The following is a 14,302-nucleotide window of genomic DNA, read 5'->3' on the forward strand; positions in this document are numbered from 1 at the left end:
CCACCTGGGGTGATGACATTCCTGGTAGAAAGGACACACACTCCCATGACTCGCAGGACAATGGAGTTGATACAAAGGACCACAGGATCCACCCCAAAGACAGGCGAGCTTCAAAAGTGGGCAACTCATGTGTGGGAGCTGAGGAACTACAGTGTGCAAAAGATGCAAACAGCCTTAACACTCACTACCTGGGAACTGTCAAAAGAAAAAATCTCCTGACAGCTCTAGAGAAGGTTTTTATGAAGTTTATCTCCTTTACGGATTCTCTGATGTTTAGAAAGGCCTGAACTATGAGTGAAGCTTTTCCCACACTCGCAGCATTCATATGGTCTCTCTCCGGTGTGGACTCTGTAATGTGTAACAAGGGTTGAGCTCCGAGAGAAGCTTTTCCCGCACTCACTGCATTCATAGGGTCTCTCTCCTGTGTGGATCCTCTGATGCATAGTAAGGTTTGAGCTCCGAGAGAAGCTTTTTCCACACTCGCAACATTCGTAGGGTCGCTCTCCTGTGTGCGTTGTCTGATGAGAGATAAGGGCTGATCTCTGAGTGAAGCTTTTCCCGCACTTGCAGCATTTGTAGGGTCGCTCTTCTGTGTGGATTCTCTGATGAGAGTTAAGGGTATATCTCTGAGTGAAGCTTTTCCCGCACTCACAGCATTCATAAGGTCTTTCTCCTCTGTGTATTCGCTGATGCCTACTAAGGGCTGAGGTACGATTGAAGCTTTTCCCACACTCACAGCATTTGTAGGGTCTCTCTTTCGTGTGGATTATCTCATGTCGAATAAGGGCTGAGCGGTAGTGGAAGTTTTTCCCACACTCACTACATGTATTCTCTTGCTTTTCCGTGAGGATTTTCTCCTGGGACATAGTTTCCTTGAGGTCCCTGTGAGTTCCCTGACAATTAATGGGTTCATCCACTCTCTCCTCTGAGTGGTTTCCCTGCTCTCTCTCTGGTCTGTGGTAATTTTCACCAGCTTTTCCCTGATCATGGGGGCTGGACACACTCCCTTTGGCTCTTCGCAGTAATTCCCCATGAGCTTTGGCGAGCTCAGCATCTTCCTGGTGAGGATTCTGCTCCTCGCTCTCCCTCACCACCCCATCACCTGCTAGAAGAGAGGAGGAATCTCTGCCTTTCCATCCCCAATTCTGAGAACAAACCCAAGTAAGTGCTGGAGAGACAGAAAATAAAAATCAGGGACTCAACTCCCCCTAACTCTTCCCCACAGGGGACAGTGGAGGGGATCAATTCTGCTCCCCACCCAGGACCGGCCTTTAGGGGGGGCCATACGGGTGCCCCACCCAAGGGGGTGCCGGGCGCAGGGTTTGGATTCCCACCTGACCTGCTGCCGAGAGGCTCGCTGGGCTGATGAAAGCGGCACAGGGAAGCAGATAAGCAGCAGTGTGGGGGAGTGGGAGAGACCTGAGCTGCAGGGGGAAATTGGACGACCAGCCGTCAGAGCCAGGTGACTGCTCCGGAGCAGAGGGGCCCCTCTCCGCCCTGCTCCACGTGTGCAGCTGCTGCTGTTCCTGTCCCCCCACCCCCCGTTCACCCCCGGAGTCGCCCCGTCCACCCCCAACTGGGAGCATCCTCCTGACTGCTCTGCAGGGGGGAGGTGCTGATTGATGGTGGGGTGTCCCCCTCCCTCCCACCCGGGTACCCGGCTTCCACTGAGCTAGGGTGACAGGACGGGGGGAATCTGCGCATGCTGCTGCCTCTCTGGGGCCGGAACAAGCCTAGTTCAGGCTCCTGACCCTGAGAACTTTCTTAAAGAGACAGCGCACTCACTCACTCAGGCACATACTACCTTCACACACACACACACACACACACACACACCAGGGCTCCCTGCATCCAGGTCACTTCCCCCCCTGGGCTGTGCTGAGACATCAGGAGCAGCTGCTCTCCTGCCCTCCCCTTACACAGCCTGCAGGGAAAGTGACCTGGGTGCAGGAAGCCCTGACATCGCTCCTTGCTCCCCTCTCCCAGCCCCCCAGGGCTGTGTGGGGCGGGGGAGCAGCAGTCCAGTGGGGGAGCGAGCAGCAATGCCAGCTGCTTTGTGCATCCAGGTCAGGTTCCCACTTGGGTGCAGGAGGAGGATGCTGGGGTTAGAGGCAAAGGGGGCACAGTGCAGGGGTTGAGGGCACAGGAGAGTGGTGCAGGGGGTAGCAGTGAAGGGGTGCATAGAACCATAAAATATCAGTGTTGGAAGGGACCTCAGGATGTATCTAGTCCACCCTCCTGCTCAAAGCAGGACCAAACCCAACTAAATCATCCCAGCCAGGGCTTTGTCAAGCCTGACCTTAAAAACCTCTAAGGAAGGAGACTCCACCTCCCTAGGGAACCCATTCCAGTGCTTCACCACCCTCCTAGTGAAATAGTTTTTCCTAGTATCCAACCTAGTCCTCCCCCACTGCAACTTGAGGTCATTACTCCTTGTTCTGTCATCTGCTACCACTGAGAACAGTCTAGATCCATCCTCTTTGGAACCCTCCTTCAGGCAGTTGAAAGCAGCGATCAAATCCCCCCTCAGTCTTCTCTTCTGCAGACTAAACAATCCCAGTTCCCTCAGCCTCTCCTCGTAAGTCATGTGCTCCAGCCCCCTAATCATTTTTCATTGCCCTCCGCTAGATTCTCTCCAATTTTTCCACATTTTTCTTGTAGTGTGGGGCCCAAAACAGGACACAGTACTCCAGATGAGGCCTCACCAATGTCAAATAGAGGGGAACGATCACGTCTCTCGATCTGCTGGCAATGCCCCTATTTATACAGCCCAAATTGCCGTTAGCCTTCTTGGCAACAAGGGCACACTGCTGACTCATAGCCAGCTTCTCGTCCACTGTAACCCCTAGGTCCTTTTCTGCAGAACTGCTTCCTAGCCATTCGGTCCCTAGTCTGTAACAGTGAATGAGATTCTTCTGTCCTAAGTGCTGGACTCTGCACTTGTCCTTGTTGAACCTCATCAGGTTTCTTTTGGCCCAATCCTCTAATTTGTCTAGGTCCCTCTGTATCCTATCCCTACCCTCCAGCGTATCTACCACTCTTCCCAGTTTAGTGTCATCTGCAAACTTGCTGAGAGTGCAGTCCACACCATCCTCCAGATCGTTAATGATTGCGGCACAGGAGTGGAGTGCAAGGGCTGGGGTGAAGGGGGCACAGTGCAGGGGTTAGGGGCTCAGGAGGGGGCAGGTGTTGGGGTGCACGAGGGGGGCAGAGGTTAGGAATGAAGGGGTGTAGGGATTAGGGGCAGGAGGGGGAGCAAGCATTTGGGGCAAAGGGACACAGTGCAGAGGTTGTGGGGAAGGGAACGTGGGTTGCCTAAGGAGCCCATGGGAGCCAGGGGCACCAAAATGCAAGTTCGCCCCGGGTGCCATTTCCCTAAGGCCGGCCCTGTCCACATCCCATCCAAACACTCAGTAGGAAGGGAGGGAGCTCCAGCCGAGGTGTCAATCATCATCTGTAGGAAGCCAGGAGTGAGATCTGCTGGGGACTGTCCTGAGCTCACAGAGTCTGTGTGGGGAATCCCAGCGGGTTCTCTCAGGCACTTACAGTTTCTGGGTTGGTTTAATGTTTCCTCACCTGTGCAGGGACTTCCCAGGATCTCGCTTTCCACTGAACCAGGGAGATCCAGGACCCTCGGCTCTTCACCTCATTCCAGCTGGAAGATCACAGAGGGTTGGGAAACTGGAAACCCTGCTCAAGGGAAAGAAAACAAAGGAGATCAGGGGAATTCATAGGCCATTTATCATCATAAAAACATTCTATTAGTTTAACCCCAGTCCATTTTAAACAATAAAATCGCAGGGCCAGCTCCCCAGGTGCTGAAAGCTGCAGAACACTCTGCTTAGGAGGGATTTAACTATCCCCATCTTTGCTGGGAACACACACAGCCAGACACTCATTATCAAAGAGGCTCCTAAAAAACAGAGACTGGAACTGCATTTCCCAGAAAGTGAAGACTCCAGACAGAGGGCAAGTGTCCCTGGCCCTGCTTCTTGCTGACAGACAGGTCCAGAGCCAGAGAGTCCATGGGAAGCTGGAAACAGGAACCATGGGCTGGGGGGGTTCAGTGAAGTAAGGACCAGGAAGGGCAGGGATATCACTGAAGGCAGGATCTCAGCAGCATTAGATGTCAGGAAAGCACATCCTGCGGCATTAGGGAACCTAGCAAGTCAGGTATAAAGGGAGGGAGCATAAAAAACACTGTGTGGAGAAAGCTGGCAAATTAGATGGTGTAGTTCAAGAGCCACAGCCCAATTCTTCTGCCAAAGGAGAATGTGAAAAATAAGAATCAGGCCATCAGGAGGGAGAAATTCGAAGATCCAAAGAAGATGCAGAGAAGAGAGACGGCGGCTCTTGCAGGTGGGGATGGAAAAGGAAGAGTCTCCGTGGTTCATGGAGCCAATTAGTTCGTTTTATCATTCATTGATCATTGTTATGGTGATCTCATATGTTATTTCAGATGTAGTCGCTGTGTACGAAATAGATTTAAGTTGTAGGTATAGACAGAAGTAACACAGGTAGAGCCCTGCATAGATACAAACTTTATATCCGCATCCGATCTGCGATCTGCAAAAATGGTCCATGGATATCTGCAGATTTTCAGGGCTCTAGGAACAAAATTTGTACCCGCAGCCCATCCACAAAAAAGGTCCGAATTCTCCATCAGGAGACGTGATCAAAGCGAAGGGCTAAGGCAATGAATCCTAAAATCTTCTAATATAGGCTGGAAGGGACCTCAAGAAGTTATCTACTCCATTCCCATCGCCCTGCGGCAGGAGCAGGTGCCAGAAGTTTGTCTGACCTGTTCTTAAACCCTCCTGGGACAAGAATTCCACCACCTCTCTTTGTAATCCATTCCAGCACTCCCCTATCCTTATCGCTGGAAAGGTTTTTGTATTACCCACCCTCAACCTCCCTTGCAGCAGATCAAGCCAATTACTTCTCCTCCTACCTTCAGTGGACGTGACGAACAGTTAATCACTGCTCTCTTATAACAACCCTTGACATATTTGAAGACTGTTCTCAGTTCCCCACTCACTCTTTTCTCAAAACTAAACATGCCCAGTTCTTTCAACCTTCCCTCACAAGTCATGTTTGAGGACCAGGAGGGCGCTTTCCCCTTCTGAATGGAGATGTGCAAGGTGAGGTCAGAGAACAGGATGTTGGAGTAACTGAGACAGGAAAGGATGACTAAGAGCTCTAGCTGCGCAGATGGATAGGAAAGGCCAATTGTTAAGGATGTTACGCAAAGAGAAAATGCAAGATGTAGGCACAGCCTGGATAGGAGGCCCCAGAGGGAGCTCCGGGACAAAGGTATTGCACAGTTATGGGCCTGAGTGACAGGCAGCCCAATGGTGCTGTCTGCGGCGGTAGAGAAAGAAGGTGGGGGAAATATTAGGCTTGGGGGAAATATTAAGAGCTTTGCTTCAGCTGTTGATCTTTAGCTGATGGCTGGACATCAGTGAGGAGATGAGAAAGAGAGAGAGAGGGGCTGAGATTTCAGTTGCGACAGAAGGAGACAGGCCAGAAGCAGAGAGGCAGAACTGTGAGTTAGGAGCACAGAGATGGTAGTTGTGTGTGCGGATGAGATTCCCAGAAATAAGGTGCAGAGGAAGAAAAGAAGAGGCCCAAGGACAGAGCCCTGTGGAACCCAAACAGAAGGCTGGAACGGGGGTCAGCCGGCTCATTCTAAAGACACTCTAATGCAGCGACTGGAGGAGGAGAAGGATGTGACTCATCATGGACCTCTTGATGCCACCTGGCAGAGGGCACAGGGTGCCTAATGTTTTACTGGGATCCCACAGACCAGGTACACGCATATTCGTTCACCCAAAGGGGGCGTGTCAGGTGTCTGGCGAGGAACTAGTTAGGTAGGTCTTAGGTAGCTCTTAAAAGCTTTGCCAGTCCAGCTCTATTGTTTAAGGCTGTGAAAAAGTGCCCACACGCATGCGCACAGACGCACACCATCCAACATGGCTCTGCTGGCCAAAGCTCAATTACAGACACAGCTATAGCGGCAAAAGCATCCATTTTTTAAAACAGGAAACTAAATGCTCATAAGCTACATTAATGCAGCGTTAAGGTTGCCCAGTGCTGTCTCCTGCCTTGCACCATATGGACAGTGAGTAAACTTAAACCTCTGCAGACCAGGAAATGAAAAGTTAATGTAAACTTTCCCCCAACCCTTAACCCTGTAGCTAGCCAGAACCAGTGAGAATGGTTCTGCGTGGGCCGTGCAAAGGTTAACCAACTGCCACAGGGACTCAGGTATTCAGCTCAATGCAGCAGTAACGGGATGAATTCTATGGTCTGTGGTATAAAGGACGTCAGAGTAGATGACCTGTCACATCTGGCCTTAAAATCTATGAACCGATAATCGACCCAAGGAAAGACTAAGACTAAGACATTGTCTGTGCTGTGCTCACAGGTGGGAATCCCAGCATCTATCCGCATGCCTCCAGCTGTGTGCACTGGGCCAGCTGTAGCTGTGACTGGCTGATGGAGGGATGGGTTGCAGCAGCTGGGCAGAGCTGTGCCTGTGCTATGCAGAGAGGTGCATGTGAAACTTGGGGGGGGAGGGGGGGCAATTCTGCCTCATTTCCGTGCTGAGTGTTGTAGGCTTTGTCAGCAAAGGTGCCCAAGGGTGTGTTCTTGCCATGGGGGTTGTCAGCACCCTGGTGGCGTATGTTCGAGTGATCTGTGGGGCTTAGTGAGGGGTAAGTGAAGGCAGTGACTCAAAAGGAAAAGTCAGGTTGAGGGCAATGGGGTAGTAACACTGTGCAAGTCTCAGCTGGCCTGTGTGCAGGAGGTTCAGTACTGGACAGCAGGCCAGGGGGAGGAAGCTTCTGTTTGCTATGATGGAGATGAACCCGAATATTATCTTAGCAAAGAGAAGAACACGTTAGACATTCTGCTGTACTGCTCTGTTCCCAGAGCGCTCTGTAACAGGGGAGGGGAGAGGGCTAGTGTGGGTGTCTCTGGCATGTCGGGGTGATGCTGAAACAGGGCAGAGCAGAGGTGGCATTGGGGGAGTGGCATGAACCTTAACTCTGCATTTCTCCTTCTAAAAACCGAGGGAACAGGAATCCTTACCCAGTCAGGTCACATTCTCACAGTTCTCCTGCATGACCTCCCTGTAGAGGGCTCTCTGAGCGGGGTCCAGCAGAGCCCACTCTTTCCTGGTGAAATACACAGACACCTCCTCTAAGGTCACCGGCTCCTGAAAGAGCAAGAGTCCAACACTCAGTACCTGCTGCCCCACTCACAGCCCCACTATTCATGGAGGAAAGGAGCCAATCAAATGGAAGCTCTGAGAGAGTCAGCAGAGTCCTATCCCCATACTGCTGAGAGCAGCCAAGAGACATCTGGGTGAGGGGACGAAGTGAGAGCCCCTTGTCTCTCCCAGCAGATCCACCACAGACCTACTAGCCAGAGGCTGATAAAGGAGATGGAGTCCCCAGTAGGGTCCAGGCAGAGCCCCATGGTAGAGAACCCAACACCCTCCCCACTGCCAGCAGCTGGATGTGAGGGGCTGGGACATCTTCCCTACACCTCCCTGCTGGGTGCCCCCTTTCCATGTCACACCAGCCCCTGGCTAGCAGGCTGAGGGTTCAGCCCTGGAAATCTGGTCAGTTTTCCCAGCCCCGCCCAGGGAATTGCTTTGTCTGTTTCCTGTTTCACAAATTAGGGAATTTTCTCCCCCAACACCCAAGTGTTTGTTCTGAGGATCTAGGCCTATATTAACAAGTCCCAGCAGGTTTGTCACACTGTGTCCCCACTCCCTATCCTCACCCAGGGTATTCCCTGCCCCCATCCCGACCTAACTCCCCAGACGTTGCCACCTCTTCAGTATTTCCTGCCCCTCTCCCTCCTGCAGGAACCCATCAGCAACCCCCCAATAACCCCTACCTGAGCTGGCTCCACTACAGCCATTTCTCCTGTCCCATGGGAGGCTGGGACGAGCTGGAGCAAGAGGTGGGCGTCATTCTGCAGCCTGGCAGGGCGAGAAGGGCAGTTGTGGAGGTTTCAGAACAGGCTTTAGATCATTTCACATCACGATTCCCCCAGGCCCTTTCCCTGCAGACAGAGATTGTAGATTCTGCCAGGCTGGGAACATGCTCAGTCCCGACAGTGCAGCACAGACCTGGCCCCCGGCCCCTCCTTTCCCCCTTGTGCTCCCCCCAGCAGCAGTAACCAACCAAGACATTTTGAAGCCCTCCCAGCAACAGGGAGTGAATCAAACCCTGGACCAGACCAGACCCAAAGGAGCCCCTTGGGGGGGTCCCCCTGCCCCTGCCCCCAGGGCAGCGCACTCCTGCCGCAGGGGGAACAGGGAGAGTCCGGGGCTGGTTCTTCCTCTCTCTGCCCCTCACCTTGGTCACAGGGAAGTGACCCTGGGCAGGGACGCTGCAGTGAGTGTGCGGGGGGGGGGGGGCAGAGATCTGGGAACCTGCCCCCCTCTAATTTCTCCTCACACCCTCTCCCGTCTCCTCCCCCCATCCCCTAGCGCCCTGCCCCGGGCTGGGAGCCGGGGTCACCGCCCCGTTCCCGGGGTCTCTCTCCCCGCGGCTGCCCCGCTCCGCCCGTGCGGGGAAGGGGGCACCAGGCGGGGGGACCCGCTTCACCCCCCCCCCGGTACCGGGCACAGCAGAGCCGGGGGGGGGGGGCGGCTCAGACTCGCTGCGGGAAGGATCCTCCCGGCCTCAGCGCTGCAGCAGCTCCGGGCCCCCGGGGGCAGCGATGGGGCACCGCGCAGAGCCCGGGACCTGCCCCGCCCCCCGGGCTCGGTCACCGGGAGCCTCAGCAGAGCCCGAGGCGGGGCCCAGCTGGAGAAAGCTCCGCCCCCCCGCCGGGCCCCGGGCGCCCCCATCCCAGCGGGGGGCGGATCCTGCTGCGGCTCCGCTGGGGTGAGGCGGCTCCGAGGCTTCTCCCGGGTTCCCCGGGGCAGAGTCACGTGCCCGCCCCCGGGGTCTCTCACTCCCCGGGGGCTCCGGGCGGGGCTGGGGCGGGCAGAGCCCGGGGCTGCCCGGGGGGCGGGGCCCAGCTGGAGAACCCCCCGGGGAGCAGCAGCGGCTCAGCCCGGGCCCGGCTCACGCGGAGGCGGCAGCAGCAGCTTTGTTCTCCCGCCCGCAGCGGGGCTCGCACGGAGCATGCGCGATTTTACCTGCTGGAACCCTCCCTTACCTGGGCTGGAGAGAGCGGAAGCGCCCCGGGGCAGGCTGGGAGATGTAGTTCCTGAGTCTCCCTGGAGCGGAAGTGACGTTGGGGGGAGAGACCAAGCTGAGCTGCAAACGCGCGCGGGGCTGTTGGAGCCTCTCTGCCCGCCCTAGCCCCGGTGAGTGAGAGACCCCGGGGGGGGCGGGCACGTGACTCTGCCCCGGGGAACCCGGGAGAAGCCTCGGAGCCGCCTCGGCCCCAGCGGAGCCGCAGCAGGATCCGCCCCCCCTCGCTGGGATGGGATGGGATGGGATGGGATGGGGGGGCCGGCGGGGGGTCCCTGGGGAGGGGGTGTCGGGGGGGGGGCGAAGCTGGAGCTGCGGGGGGGGGGAAGGTCATTGGGACGCGGGGGGAGGGGGGTTAATTGGATCCTGTCCCTGTTGGTGCCACTTGCCTCTCGCCCCGATACAAATTCTCTCCAGTTCTGCCCCTTTTCTCGCTCAGTGTCTCACCCGGGCTGTAACATCCGGGGAGATTCGCCCCTTTCCCCGCCAATGAGCCGCTCTCCCGTCTCCCCCATTTCCCCCTGGTCTCTCCAGGAGTCTGATTTTCCACCCCCAGTTGCAGGTCGTGACACGTTTTCTCTGCACATCTCAAAGGTTGATATAAAATACCCTAAACATTCGCTCCACTTCTCTCTAGTTGTCTGTTTCTAATTGAACATGCCCTGAGATTTCCCCCTGTCTCTCTAATTATAAAATAACAAGAAAATCTCAGATTTACCCCTTTTCTCAGCTTCTTGAACATAGATATAAAATGTTTGCAAATGTTGCCCATTTTCTCTCTATTCATTTAACAAATACTGATGTGAAACACTGACATTTTACTGCACATCAGATATAAACTGATATAAAATCCCTTTGATTTTCCACTTTCCTCTCTATTATTTGCAAAAATAGAGCCAAAATCTCTCAGATTTCCCCCCTTTCTCTTTCACTTCTACATTATTATCAAATATCAGTTAAAATTCCTTTCATGCAGGGCCGGCTTTAGGAAGTGCGGGGCCCAATTCGAACATTTTTGGCGGGGCCCTGGCAGGGATAACTAAAAAAAAAAGCCTTTCATTTCTTCCTTCTATTATTTACTTTCCATAACTATATAAATAATAAAATTATATATTATGTACATTGATTCATATATGCTGTTGATTGGTTATTAATGAACGCCGTTTCACATGTGTGGGTCACCGCCAATCCCTGGGGGTGTGCACATGTGTGGGTCCCAGCTGCTCCCTGCCCTCCCTCATTGAAGCAGGTATGCAGGGTTACTGCCCTGGGAACTGCAGGGCAGCAGTGGACATGGGGCTGGTTGGAGGCAGGGCAGGGGCTGACTGGAGGTAGGGTCTGGCTGCAGGCAAGGCAAGGGGTGTGGGGCTGGCTGGAGACGGGGGTGTGGGGTGGGCTGGCTGGCTTCAGGCAGGGGGGTGCAGCAGGGGTTGGCTGGAGACAGAGCAGGGGGTGCAGGGCTGGGTGCGGGCAGGGGTGTGTGAAGGGCTGGCCGGCTTTGGGCAGGGCCACAGGGGTGTGTGGCAGGGGTTGGCTGGAGACAGGGCAGGGGGTTTGGCAGGGGCTGGCTGTGGGCACAGGGTGCAGAGCTGGCTGCAGGCATGGGGGGGCAGAGCTGGTGCAGGCAGGGCAAGGCAAGGGCTGCAGCAGAGGCAGCTGGAGCCCTGGCCCTTTAAATAGCCCCCAAGACCCCCTCTATCCCAGGGCTCTGGGGGCTATTTAAAGGGCCCGGGGCTCCCCTGCTTCTACCCCGCCTCAGACCTTTTAAATAGCCGCGGGAGCCCTGATGAATGCATAGGGGCAACCCGGGGCTCCGGCGGCTATTTAAAGGACCGGGGTGGCAGAGACACCTGGAGCCCCAGCCCTTTAAATAGTCCCTGGAGCCCCCCGCTACCCCAGGGCACCAACTGGGAGAGCGGGGCTGCAGGGTAGGGCTTGCCGCACTGCAGCCGAAGCTCCAGCCGGGGCCGTGGGGCTTGCCGCACTCTGGCCGGAGCTCCAGCTGGGGCCGCGGGGCTGTGGGGCTTGCCACGCTCCAGCCAGAGTTCCAGCTGGGAGAGCGGGGCTGCGGGGCTTGCCGCGCTCCGGCCAGAGCTCCAGATGGGAGAGCGGGGCCGCGGGGCTTGCCGCACTCCGGACGGAGCTCCAGCCGGGGCCGCGGGGCTTGCCGCGCTCCGGACGGAGCTCCAGATGGGAGAGCGGGGCCGCAGGGCTTGCCGCGCTCCGGACAGAGCTCCAGCCGGGGCTGCGGGGCTTGCCGCGCTCCGGACAGAGCTCCAGCCGGGGCTGCGGGGCTGCGGGGCTTGCCGCGCTCCGGACAGAGCTCCAGATGGGAGAGCGGGGCCGTGGGGCTTGCCGCGCTCCGGACAGAGCTCCAGCCGGGGCTGCGGGGCTGCGGGGCTTGCCGCGCTCCGGACAGAGCTCCAGATGGGAGAGCGGGGCCGCGGGGCTTGCCGCGCTCCGGCCGGAGCTCCAGATGGGAGAGCGGGGCCGCGGGGCTTTCCGCGCTCCGGACGGAACTCCAGCCGGGGCTGCGGGGTTTGCCGCGCTCCGGCCGGAGCTCCAGAGGGGAGAGCGGGGCAGCGGGGCTAGCCGCGCACCTGACCTAAAACCAGCCGGGGCTGCGGGGCTTGCCGCGCTCCGGCCGGAGCTCCAGCTGGGAGAGCGGGGCTGCGGGGCTTGCCGCGCTCCGGACAGAGCTCCAGCCGGGGCTGCGGGGCTTGCCGCGCTCCGGACGGAACTCCAGCCGGGGCTGCGGGGCTTGCCGCGCTCCGGCCAGAGCTCCAGCCGGGGCCGCGGGGCTTGCCGCGCTCCCGCCCGACCTCCAGCCGGGGCTGCGGGGCGTGCCGCGTTCCGGCCGGCCCGCCAGCTGGGAGAGCGGGGCCGCGGGGCTTGCCGCACTCCGGACGGAGCTCCAGCCGGGGCTGCGGGGCTTGCCGCGCTCCGGACAGAGCTCCAGCTGGGAGAGTGGGGCTGCGGGGCTTGCCGCACTCCGGCCGGAGCTCCAGCCGGGGCTGCGGGGCTTGCCGCACTCCGGCCGAAGCTCCAGCCAGGGCCGTGGGGCTTGCCGCACTCCAGCCGGAGCTCCAGCTGGGAGAGCGGGGCCGCCGGGCTTGCCGCGCTCCGGCCGGAGCTCCAGCTGGGAGAGCGGGGCCGCCGGGCTTGCCGCGCTCCGGCCGGAGCTGCAGCTGGGAGAGCGAGGCTGTGGAGCAGCCGCTCTCCCGCCTGTGCTTTGGTCAGGGGAGCGGGGCCACAGAAGACCCCGGAGCAGAGAGACGGCAGCTGGAGTAAGTAAAAAAAAAAAAATTAAAAAGGCGCCAAAGGTGCGGGGCCCTCTTAGGCGCGGGGTCCAATTCCCAGGAATCGGGCGAATCGGCTTAAAGCCGGCCCTGCTTTCATGTTTGGGGCTGTTCCCCCTGTCTCTCAATCCCAGCAACTTTTCCTTTCTTGGAGGAAACCTGTTGCCCTGAATCACTGTCCATCCTGGAGGTTGCAGGGGGTTAAATTTCCCAGTGTTGATCTTTCCCCTCTCCTTTGGGAACCATTTCTTCCCCCCTTTATCTGTGTTAAAATGTTTGCTGATGAAAGAGACCAGCCACATCTTTAATACCCATCAAAGCCAGAGGCCTCCCCCTGTTTGGGGCTCAGTGGTTCCCAGCTGGTAACGGGAGAGTTGGCTGGACCCTTTTTTTTTTCTCCAGCTGGCACGGGATGAGGAGGTCTCTGTGAGTGCAGTGTGGGTCCAGAAGTATCCCAAACCCCATAGCAAATGGCCTCTGGGAGGGGTTGATTCCCCCTGTGCTAAGATGCAGCCACTTCTGGGGTGGATCCATGGTGGCCATTATTTGCTAGTGACAGGCCATGGACTTTTCTTACCTTTCTTGCCCTCCAGATCTTCCATTCTCCTGTTCAAGAGACATCCCCCAGGGCTCCCTCTGCCTGTGTGACTGGCCAGCAGGGGGCAGTGATAACTCTCTATCCACTTAGCAGACACTCTGAGGTAACAGTGCTGTGCGGGGTGGGGGGAGGTGTCTGTGGGGGCAGATTGCAAGGGGTACCCTAGTGAGGTTGGTGGGTTCTGGAGATTTGGGGTTTCAGGGGGTGGTTGTGATGTGCCCAGCCCTGAGGCTGTGGGTCCTGGAGGTGGGTATCGCTGGGGGCCGTTGGCTGCAGAAGAGCCGGGGTGGGCGTCTCTTGGGGAGGCGGGACAGGGGGTTAGAGGGAGCCTGGTGCTGTGCCAGGGGCTCCGTCTGGGCTTCCCCGGCTGGCTCCTGGGATCGCTGCCATGCCCAGTGCATAGAGCTGGGGGAGGGGATCCCTAGCACTAGGTCAGGGGATGCCAGGGAAGCAGAGTGAGGGGTCCCACTGTAAAGCATCAGGGGGTCCCGCTGGGTGGAGGAGGGGGTCCCAGACAAATGGCAGGGCAGATCCTGCTGGGTGGTGTGCGGGGCGGGTCCTAGGCAGGCAGTGAGGAACTGACTTCCCAGTAGGCGAGTCTCTGGCTGCTGGGGGCTCTTGGTGGGGGGAACCCTTTGGGATTCCCAACCTGACAGTCATGGTCTGGTGGGGATTCCCTGGCCGGTGGGGCTTTGAGGGGTATCTGGGGTCCCTGGCTGGGGACTCTGGGGGCTGCGTCCCAGGGAATAGCTGCTGGGCCCCTGGCTGTGGGAACTTCTACTAACCATGATCCTTCTCTCTGATCAACTCGTGCCAGAGTCCTGGCTCCAAGCACTGCCCGGCATTCCCCAGTCACCGGCCCTGTCACTGTGATCACTTTCTATCCACTTATCAGACACTGTGAGTGTGAAATCACAGATTTTGCTTTTCTCCTCTTTTGAAAACTGCAGGAACTTTTGGTTCAGTTTAGAAAATTTGTGCCCCCCAGTCCTGAGAGCAGCTAGGGGGCATCACAGTGAGAGAACAAAGAGGGACTCCTTGTCTCTCCCGGCAGATCCATCACACCCCTACTAGCCAGAGGCTGATACAACCCCATGGCGGGGAACCCAACACCCTCCCCACTGCCAGCAGCTGGATGTGAGGGGCTGGGACATCTTCCCTACACCTCCCTGCTGGGTGCCCCC

General features: G+C 57.5%; 1 long non-coding RNA gene across 2 annotated transcripts; it reads right to left on the reverse strand.

Moving 5' to 3' along the window:
- Positions 1–1,057: 1,057 nt before the first annotated feature.
- On the reverse strand, positions 1,058–7,972 carry LOC120384793. 2 transcript variants are annotated; one of them, XR_005589114.1, is made up of 4 exons: positions 7,909–7,972; positions 7,093–7,219; positions 3,577–3,690; positions 1,058–1,102 (listed from the first exon to the last, which is right to left on the reverse strand). It is a non-coding gene; the product is annotated as an uncharacterized LOC120384793 (long non-coding RNA). The 2 variants fall into 2 exon arrangements; XR_005589113.1 differs by lacking the exon at positions 1,058–1,102 and having other exon boundaries at positions 3,542–3,690.
- Between the last annotated feature and the right edge of the window lie 6,330 nt (positions 7,973–14,302).

The sequence above is a fragment of the Mauremys reevesii genome, linkage group 16 (assembly GCF_016161935.1).
Source record: "Mauremys reevesii isolate NIE-2019 linkage group 16, ASM1616193v1, whole genome shotgun sequence".
NCBI classification, from domain to species: Eukaryota; Metazoa; Chordata; order Testudines; family Geoemydidae; genus Mauremys; species Mauremys reevesii.